General features: G+C 42.2%; 1 non-coding gene across 1 annotated transcript; it reads left to right on the top strand.

Moving 5' to 3' along the window:
* Nucleotides 1-9,930: 9,930 nt before the first annotated feature.
* Nucleotides 9,931-10,005, top strand: Trnas-cga. The gene has a single exon. It is a non-coding gene; the product is annotated as a tRNA-Ser (tRNA).
* The last annotated feature ends 204 nt before the right edge of the window (nt 10,006-10,209 follow it).

The raw sequence follows: 10,209 nt of genomic DNA, 5'->3' as shown, positions 1-10,209 counted from the left end.
TCTCTCAAAAGGACCATCACAGAAGTTGGGAAGGAAAACATAGGTTCAAAGAAGGTAGCTGCGAAGAAACCATGGGTAACAGAAGAAATACTTCAGTTGATTGATGAAAGGAAGAAGTACAAACATGGTCCGGGAAAATCAGGAATACAGAAATACAAGTCGCCGAGGAATGAAATAAATAGGAAGTGCAGGGAAGCTAAGACGAAATGGCTGCAGGAAAAATGCGAAGACATCGAAAAAGATATGATTGTCGGAAGGACAGACTCAGCATACAGGAAAGTCAAAACAACCTTTGGTGACATTAAAAGCAACGATGGTAACATTAAGAGTGCAACGGGAATTCCACTGTTAAATGCAGAGGAGAGAGCAGATAGGTGGAAAGAATACATTGAAAGCCTCTATGAGGGTGAAGATTTGTCTGATGTGATAGAAGAAGAAATAGGAGTCGATTTAGAAGAGATAGGGGATCCAGTATTAGAATCGGAATTTAAAAGAGCTTTGGAGGACTTACGGTCAAATAAGGCAGAAGGGATAGAAAACATTCCATCAGAATTCCTAAAATCATTGGGGGAAGTGGCAACAAAACGACTATCGACGTTGGTGTGCAGAATATATAAGTCTGGCGATATACCATCTGACTTTCGGAAAAGCATCATCCACACAATTCCGAAGACGGCAAGAGCTGACAAGTGCAAGAATTATCGCACAATCAGCTTAACAGCTCATTCATCGAAGCTGCTTACAAGAATAATATACTGAAGAATGGAAAAGAAAATTGAGAATGCGCTAGGTGACGATCAGTTTGGCTTTATGAAAAGTAAAGGGACGAGAGAGGCAATTCTGATGTTACGGCTAATAATGGAAGCAAGGCTAAAGAAAAATCAAGACACTTTCATAGGATTTGTAGACCTGGAAAAAGCGTTCGACAATAAAAAATGCTGCAAGCTTTTCGAGATTCTGAAAAAAGTAGGGGTAAGCTATAGGGAGAGATGGGTCATATACAAATGGTTCAAATGGCTCTGAGCACTATGGGACTTAACATCTGACGTCATCAGTCCCCTAGAGCTTAGAACTACTTAAACCTAACTAACCTAAGGACATCACACCTATCCATGCCCGAGGCAGGATTCGAACCTGCGACCGTAGCAGTCGCGCGGTTCCGGACTACAGCGCCTAGAACCGCATGGCCACCGCGGCCGGCGGTCATATACAATATGTACAACAACCAAGAGGGAATAATAAGAGTGGACGATCAAGAACGAAGTGCTCGTATTAAGAAGGGTGTAAGACAAGGCTCTAGCCTTTCGCCCCTACTCTTCAATCTGTACATCGAGGAAGCAATGATGGTAATAAAAGAAAGGTTCAGAAGTGGAATTAAAATACAAGGTGAAAGGATATCAATGATACGAATTCGCTGATGACATTGCTATCCTGAGTGAAAGTGGAGAAGGATTAAATGATCTGCTGAACGGAATGAACAGTCTAATGAGTACACAGTATGGTTTGAGAGTAAATCGGAGAAAGACGAAGGTAATGAGAAGTAGTAGAAATGAGAACACCAAGAAACTTAACATCAGGATTGATGGTCACGAAGTCAATGAAGTTAAGGAATTCTGCTACCTAGGCAGTAAAATAACCAATGACGGACGGAGCAAGGAGGACATCAAAAGCAGACTCGCTATGGCAAAAAAGGCATTTCTGGCCAAGAGAAGGCTACTAATATCAAATACCGGCCTTAATTTGAGGAAGAAATTTCTGATGATGTACGTCTGGAGTACAGCATTGTATGGTAGTGAAACATGGACTGTGGGAAAACCGGAACAGAAGAGAATCGAAGCATTTGAGATGTGGTGTTATAGACGAATGTTGAAAATTAGGTGGACTGATAAGGTAAGGAATGAGGAGGTTCTACGCAGAATCGGAGAGGAAAGGAATATGTGGAAAACACTGATAAGGAGAAGGGACAGGATGATAGGACATCTGCTAAGACATGAGGGAATGACTTCCATGGTACTAGAGGGAGCTGTAGAGGGCAAAAACTGTAGAGGAAGACAGAGAATGGAATACGTCAAGCAAATAATTGAGGACGTAGGTTGCAAGTGCTACTCTTAGATGAAGAGGTTAGCACAGGAAAGGAATTTGTGGCGGGCCGCATCAAACCAGTCAGTAGACTGATGACCAAAAAAAAAAAAAAAAACGCTTTCACTTCCGTTATCGGATACTCTGTCTCACGTGGCTTTTCGATGTCTACCTGCCGAACTGTCATGCTTTGCCTAGCGATGTCATGCGGGCGTTGTAAGCAGGAGCATGTGGTCAGCAGACTTTCCAGACCGTGGAGCAGCTACTAATCGGTCAAGTAGCTCCACAGTTGACGTCACAAGGGTAGTGCACCTCTTACCAGTCTCCCACCAAGGAAAAATATTTGGCATTACCAGGAATCGAACCCGGGTCCTCCGAATGACAGCCATCTTCACTGACCTCTTTTTTTTTTTTTTTTTTTTAATTTTGAGAGGGATGTTTGGCGTAACAAGAGAGACGGAGGCGAGAGAGTGTGCCGGGACTTACCCCAGTTCACGGCTACTAGCGCCAAGCGGCACGACGTAGCATACAGGGTACTGCGAAGTAATCTAAGACTGAAATAAAAAATTAAAATAGCTTTTCTAAACTTTGTCAACATGTGATTCAGTATATTAATGTTAAAACCGTTAAACCTGAGGTCATTTGATGAATATGTTTCACTAAATTCATTGTTTCAAGTAAAAAACAAGCGGCGCTAAATAATGAAGTTAGAAAACCAAAACTTGTTCATAATTTGCATGTGTATGTCGCAATTAACTACTACAAGTTTCAGTTTGATCAGAACAATATTTTGCTCAAAATCGGTGTTTTTACGAAACATTGAAGGGGCTAAATATTAGATTCAGAAATATTAAAATTGGTATGAAGCTTCAGTTTGATAGAAAACCATTAACTACGTGACCTCATTAAGCTACTTCTAATAGTTTTCGAGTAATTTACCAAAAACTAAATTTGGGACAAAAACGTTCTTATTTGTTACAAAATTAAGTACAATTTATATTAATGATAGTTCTGGTTACAGCACCTGATTAGATCTATTAAGTAATAAAGATATTACAAGTTTCAAGACTTTGATGTAAAGAACAATAGTACAAGGGCTCTTAAAGAAGTAGTTCAGAGGTCACGTTCTACTGACTGCTCTGTTCTAAAAATTTGAGCTGACAAAGTTTAGCCTGCCGGAGTGGCCGAGCGGTTCTAGGTGCTACATGCTGGAACCGTGCGACCGCTACGGTCGCTGGTTCGAATCCTGCCTCGGGCATGGATGTGTGTGATGTCCTTAGGTTAGTTAGGTTTTAGTAGTTCTAAGTTCTAGGGGACTGATGACCTCAGAAGTTAAGTCCCATAGTGCTCAGAGCCATTTTTTTTGACATAGTTTAAATGCAGTCGAGCTAAAACTTTTTCTGTAATTAAATCCAACTTAAATCCATTCATATAAAAGTTACGACGATTGTAAACATATACACAACAATGTTATAAAATTATATGTGTCCGAGGAAGCAGCCATTTAGATGCTGCTACCTGGGCAAACAGCATATGACGGCAGATGTTTCGGTCGGCCGTCCGCTGCGCCCATATACAAATACGTCCTGAGAGGCAGTGACGGCACACACTTCGCACGAAGCTATCACTCTGTCCGAGTCAGTCAGACGCCGGCTTACGCTCTGCCTCATATGACGTCACCACTAGGCTGCTTCTAAACGCAGGTTTTCGGTACAAATAGAAAGTGAGGACTGTACACCATCCTTGATCGCTTAGATTTCACGGACGTGATTGTTCGTGTGCCGTCCTTAATGCTGACAAAACAGCGTAGCAAGTGGTAGGATTATTCCCCCCTTTTGTGACGAGCAATTACCTTCGATGATTAGAGGTCAGGGCGAAAGACTATTTAATTGGAACTTTTTGTAGAGGTCCTCTGAACTACTCACAGTGCTGCGTACAATAGGGACATTATTATTATTATTATTATTATTATTATTATTATTTATTATTATTATTATTATTATTATTATTATCAAGAATATTACTGTGTTTGTGTGAACTTTTACTGGATACGTGAATCAGCACTCACAACTTTTATTTATAATCATAGTTCCAGATTCCGCTGAGTAAATAGCTAGTAGAAACATTTCTTTCAGTGAGCACGAGAAGAATGTGGTCTCTCAGACTGGAAATTATGGTCAGTATGTTCTCCAACGCTTTCTGGCTGACCACAAATATATGTTTCAGGCTCTTGTAAAAGACGACGAACAAAATCTAATTCAATAATAAAATAAACCCTCGACCCTACAAATGCACACATCTTTCAGCTGAAAGTGTGCTGAAAATTCGAGTAATCCTGAAAAAATACTTCGCTCATTTATCAAATACAAACACTGAATAAGACGTACAAATAGATTTTAATGTAGTGGTTCACTTATTTGCTTTACGATATAGATTAAAGCAAAAAGTGATATGCGATTGAAATCAGCTGTTATTTTATACGTGAACAGTTCCAGATCATGAAAATAATCCGTTTTGAAACAATTGTATTGGTACTTTTGCCATTTATGAATGTCATATTAAACAGCACTGTCATTACAGATATTTCATTGATAGCAATGAAGTCTGCCGTAATTGATCTCAAGTATTGTAACTGAAAACAGTTAAGAACCATTGAAACTAGTCTGCTAGGCACAATGACAGACAATGAATCTTTTTCTAATTTTCCATGTTTTAGTTACAGAAATGGAACTATCTCATGGCTTCTTTTATACATTTTTCACAAACATATATGAATAACAACATTTATTGGGAGTTGGACAGTGGTCACGCGCATTGTATTTCCAGTGACTAGAGACTGATTTATTTGCATCAGAAACAACATAGTAAGTTCTTTTCTGTGAGATTTAAAATTTTCCCGACGTACATATTGTTCCACAAAATTTCGGGCGAACTGCCGGATGTTTGCAACTTCCTGCCACAATATTTCGGCGCAGAGTCTTCTGGCCATCTTCAGGTGATACCGGCGAAAACTCCCTGAGCTCTGGTGTTTAAGGCCCCTCCGGCACATGCGTGGTGGATTCACTTGTCGTTGCGCGTGCGCTAGTGGAGCGCGTTCTATTCTGCTGCGTCGCGCGCCCTCCGTGGTGAAAACTCGCCGCATCGATATCAATTGGGTTGGCTTCCTGCGGTTCCATCACAGACCTACGCCGGCTACGGAGGACACGAAGGTTTTCGACAATTGGATTCCATGCAAACATCCGGCACTTCACCCGAAATTTTGTGTAACAAGTTCTTTTCTTCTTATTTTTGTATTCCTGGTACTGTCGACGAGAGGATATGTTTTATTCACTGGAAATTTAAGCAACTGTAACATGAATATCATGCCATAGTCAATACATTTCTTCTACTACTAAAACTAAGCATTTTTTATGCTAAACAAATTTACAAAATGATGTTCAAGGCAAAATAATCACATCACAACAATCTTACATAAATAATATTTTTCATATGTGCAAGAATATTTTCACATAAATACAATCTCAAGGAAAGAACTTAATGCAGTACATACAACTGTTACGTGGAGAAAAGATATTCCGAGTATACAAATAGATTTTTCTTTCTGTTGGAGGCTCAACAATTTTCAGGCAAATGTCAGCAAATTCGACAAACATACGTTCGATCATTGCTGCCAGAATTGCTTGTGAAGGATGTTTAAATTTATCAGTTGCTATTAACATCTCTTTCAATTCGTGGTATTTTAAAACATCTTTAAGTTCATCTGACTCCGGTAATGCTTGTAACTTCTCCAAAGCAACATCATCTTCCGATGTGGATTCAGAATTTTCTTCTGTTGAACTTACCAAATTAAGGCGGCGCTGTACCTGTATGTCTGTATGTTACAGGCTTTCGTGTTGTTAAAAGATTTGTGATTCTTCCTGCAGTCAAGAGAACAATAAGAAATCAGACAATCCAGACACTTATATTTCGATTTTCCAAGCTCGCATACGCTGCAAACAATTGTCATATGTCAAGCCTTACACTTCACACCACTCAGATGCCAATGAGGACAGTTTAAGATGTGCCCCGTAATCAGTATTTCCTCCTACTGTTACGGAGTCAAGTAAATTTGTAAAGAAATTGGCCTGGTTCATATGCTACGTCTCTGTCAGAACGCACAAAAAATTAGGTTTCGACTGGGTGCATCCGGAAGACCTTACATAAGATCTCTCGTCACTTTGCGACGCACTGCCACCACGTGACGGCGTACTCAAAACGTCATTTAGGTCATTCCGGAAATCCGCAATTTTGTGTGCAAAGAGCAGACACAAGGAGGAAGCAAGAGACACCTGTGCAGGATTGCCCAGCGCCCATATGTGTAGCGCCTTTGAATGCTGGTTTATTGCCGTGGCGCCTCCGGAGCCCTGGGCTGCGTCGCGCCTTCCCATTTACCACCTGCTTCCTGCTGGCTGCTGTAGGCAGGAAATAGCGCCCCGACAATGAGGCCGCCCACGCGCATGCAGATTTCTCGGCGGCGCCCCCCCCTCCCCCTCCAGCACCCATTCCCCAACCCTCATGCCTCCTTTCGTTCCGCCGACTTCATTCAGCTTCCTTTCCTCTGCCGTTTATAAATATCGTTCCTCGCATTCTGCTCCAAATATCACGCTGCGTCTTGCGTCACAATTTCAACTAGTGGTCTTTCCAAATTAGGCCATTTCTGCCACAAAGAGAAGTTACGCTCTCGCATACACCAAGCAGGCCTTGATAGTTTTATTTTATACTGTCATTATTCTTCGTTCGTCGTTTCTTTGCTGCCTCAGTGCACACGCATTTAAAAAGACTGTGCGATCGTAAACAGGGTGACGTAAATTGTAGTCACAAGAGTATTCCTTTCTATTTTTTATTTTTTCTTCGATGTTTGTATTAGCGACAGGATCCGTCAATGCTGAGGAATCACATGCGATTCTAAATCGATCACGCGAGTCTGGTGGTGGGCGTTATGATAAATTATTTGTGAGTTGCTAGGGAAACCTAAACGATTTACGTCGGTAGTGAGTTGGGATGTCTGCTGTAGACGTTTCTTCGGCCGATTGACTCAATTGGAAGAATCTAATTCCACGCTTATGTAATGTAGAAAATTGTTTGAGTTTTTGTGGGAAATATGGACTAATACCGGATGACGAAAGGAGGCACGGTGTAGACTGCGGCGGGTCGAAGTCTACAAAAGTTCATAAGAAGAGTTCTGATAGTGAAAGAGCTTTACAAATTAACTGTGTAAACTGTGCTAAACGAACGACTATCAGGCAGAATACATTGTTTGGCTATTCCAAATTATCGATCCAGATCTGCATAATTCTTGTATCTTGCTGGGTTAGGGACCACACCCTGCAAGAAACAGCACCTAAAAACGACTTATCTACCAACACCGTGTGCATCGATTTCGGGTTTTGCAGAGAAGTGTGTTAAGTAACAGTGACGAACGACAGTGTACCAATCGGTGGAGCAAATAAAGTTGCTGAAGTGGACAAGTTGCACATAGCAAGAAGAAAAACCCTCGGAGGACGACCTTTAAAGAATGAAATCCAACATATTTGGGTATTCAGTGGTGTAGAACGACAGACCCGGAGGTGCTTTGTGGTAAAGAGAGTTCTCCGGAGACAAGGGAACTCTAGTCGGTTTGATAAAGAACTTTATACTGCCCCGTAAAAAAAGTGATTACAGACGGCTTTCAGTCCTACAAGACACTGAAAGCAGAAGGAATCAACAAGGGATTCGTGAAGCATTCTGTAGAGTTCGTGTCTTCCGATGATCCCAGCGTGCACACGCAGAATATCGAGCGGCTGTGGAAATGAGTGAAATATTCCGTTACAAGAGAAGGGCGCCAAGAAGAAAGAAACCAACTCTACTACTCTCAGTGTCTGTATTTCCGTAACATGCAGTTGCAAGGAAAAGTTGACGCATGTGACACTCTACCCATATTTTTGCATGACATTGTCAGAGTCTACTCAGCTTACGTCGAAAAGGGAATGCTTCCCGAAGCATACACATCAAGTGGACTTTATAATGACGACAACGTCGACGACGAGTAAGGTAAGTCGTTTCCTTTGTAATTACGAGTACTTTAGTCAACGCTCTTCTCTTGTCGTTGCTGTAGTGACCACTGTAAGCATGCTCATAACGCCACCACAACCGCGCGATTGATTTAGAATCCCACGTTCGATACTTATCGTTTGGAACCCGCGGCTTCGACAGACAAACGTTCTTCACATTTTTGTTCAGGGGTCGCAAATTACTATCGCCACACTAGTATTACGTTAACTCGAGCTTAACTAGCCTGTGAGGATAGCAATGATGTTTCGATGTGAATTAATTTTGACTATAATCTGATTCGCGATTTTATGAAAGTTGTGAAGTCGGGCCAGAGATACAATATGTACAGTAATGGTGCCTCAATATGGAAGTATTGTCCACAATTTTTGCTGCATGTAATGGCAATTAATTCAGAAGCTAGTAATTTTTGCCCATATTGAATTTTTCGTTGCAAAGGAGCCTTTTGTGCCAGGTCTGAACGATACTTCGCGCATGAAAACACTATGCAGGCGCCAGAGATGCGGTTCTGGCCCGTGGGAGAAGTCAGTGTTTGTCATCCTAACATCACATAGGAATTTGACCAAAACGACGTAAATGAGCATAGTCAGATTGGCCAAGAAAAGTATCTGTGCCATTGGCAGTTTTCTTCGAAACCCGAGTTTGTAAAAAACCTCCACACCAAGAGCTATGTCTCATTGGGATCGAAGATCTTCTGACGTCAAGACGCGTTATCGGTGGCAGCTACAGTCCGTCTCCAGACGACATAATCCTACTGTTTATGTGACGCGTTGACACAGTGTAACTGGGTGCCACTCGAAAAGAAATTGCTGTTCAGTCAGAGGAGCACTTATTGATCATACTGCCCCCTACTTGCGACTGTCGGATCGCCCTGAATTACGATGGCAATTCATAGTTACGATCGCATCGGTACACTGACGCCTCCATGCCGCCATTAAGGTATCCTGCCACGTTGCCCTGCCACGTGCCATCATTACACAGAATCTCCCTGTCCCTGGTGCCCTCAATTACCTGCTTCAGTTCTTCGATTTTTTTAAGTGTCCTCTAACTACTTACGAGTGTGGATTTTCATGGCTGAATGGGCGTTGATTACTGGATAAGTAACAACTGTGTCATGAGCAGACACTTTTGCAAAATATGTCGATGCCTTTTTTACCACCTTCAGCCGTGTAAGCTTCATTATTAATCGCACTCTATGTCAAAAATACGACGCACCACGCAGGAATTATCCGACTGGGACGGTAGGTGTGACGTACAGTTACATACAAACAAATAAATACTAGAATGAGATTTTCCCTCTGCAGCGGAGTGTGCGCTGATATGAAACTTCCTGGCAGATTAAAACTGTGTGCCCGACCGAGACTCGAACTCGGGACCTTTGCCTTTCGCGGGCAAGTGCTCTACCAACTGAGCTACCGAAGCACGACTCACGGCCGGTACTCACAGCTTTACTTCTGCCAGTATCTCGTCTCCTACCTTCCAAACTTTACAGAAGTTCTCCTGCGAACCTTGCAGAACTTCGAGTCTCGGTCGGGCACACAGTTTTAATCTGCCAGGAAGTTTCATATCAGCGCACACTCCGCTGCAGAGGGAAAATCTCATTCTGGAAACATCCCCCAGGCTGTGGCTAAGCCATGTCTCCGCAGTATCCTTTCTTTCAGGAGTGCTTGTTCTGCAAGGTTCGCAGGAGAGCTTCTGTAAAGTTTGGAAGGTAGGAGACGAGATACTGGCAGAAGTAAAGCTGTGAGTACCGGCCGTGAGTCGTGCTCCGGTAGCTCAGTTGGTAGAGCACTTGCCCGCGAAAGGCAAAGGTCCCGAGTTCGAGTCTCGGTCGGGCACACAGTTTTAATGTGCCAGGGAGTTTCAAATAAATACTATTTCAGATAAGGAGATGATTTATCCAAGAGAAATAGTTTCACAAATTGAACAGGTCAATAACGCATTAGTCCACCTCTAGACCTAAGCAAACAGTTATTCGGCATGGCATTGATTTATAGAGTTGTTGTATGTCCTCCTGAGGGATATCGTGACAAATTCTGTTCA

The sequence above is a fragment of the Schistocerca piceifrons genome, chromosome 1 (assembly GCF_021461385.2).
Source record: "Schistocerca piceifrons isolate TAMUIC-IGC-003096 chromosome 1, iqSchPice1.1, whole genome shotgun sequence".
NCBI lineage: Eukaryota > Metazoa > Arthropoda > Insecta > Orthoptera > Acrididae > Schistocerca > Schistocerca piceifrons.
The sequence above is the reverse complement of the archived record's forward strand: the minus strand, read 5'-3'. Positions and strand labels throughout refer to the sequence as shown.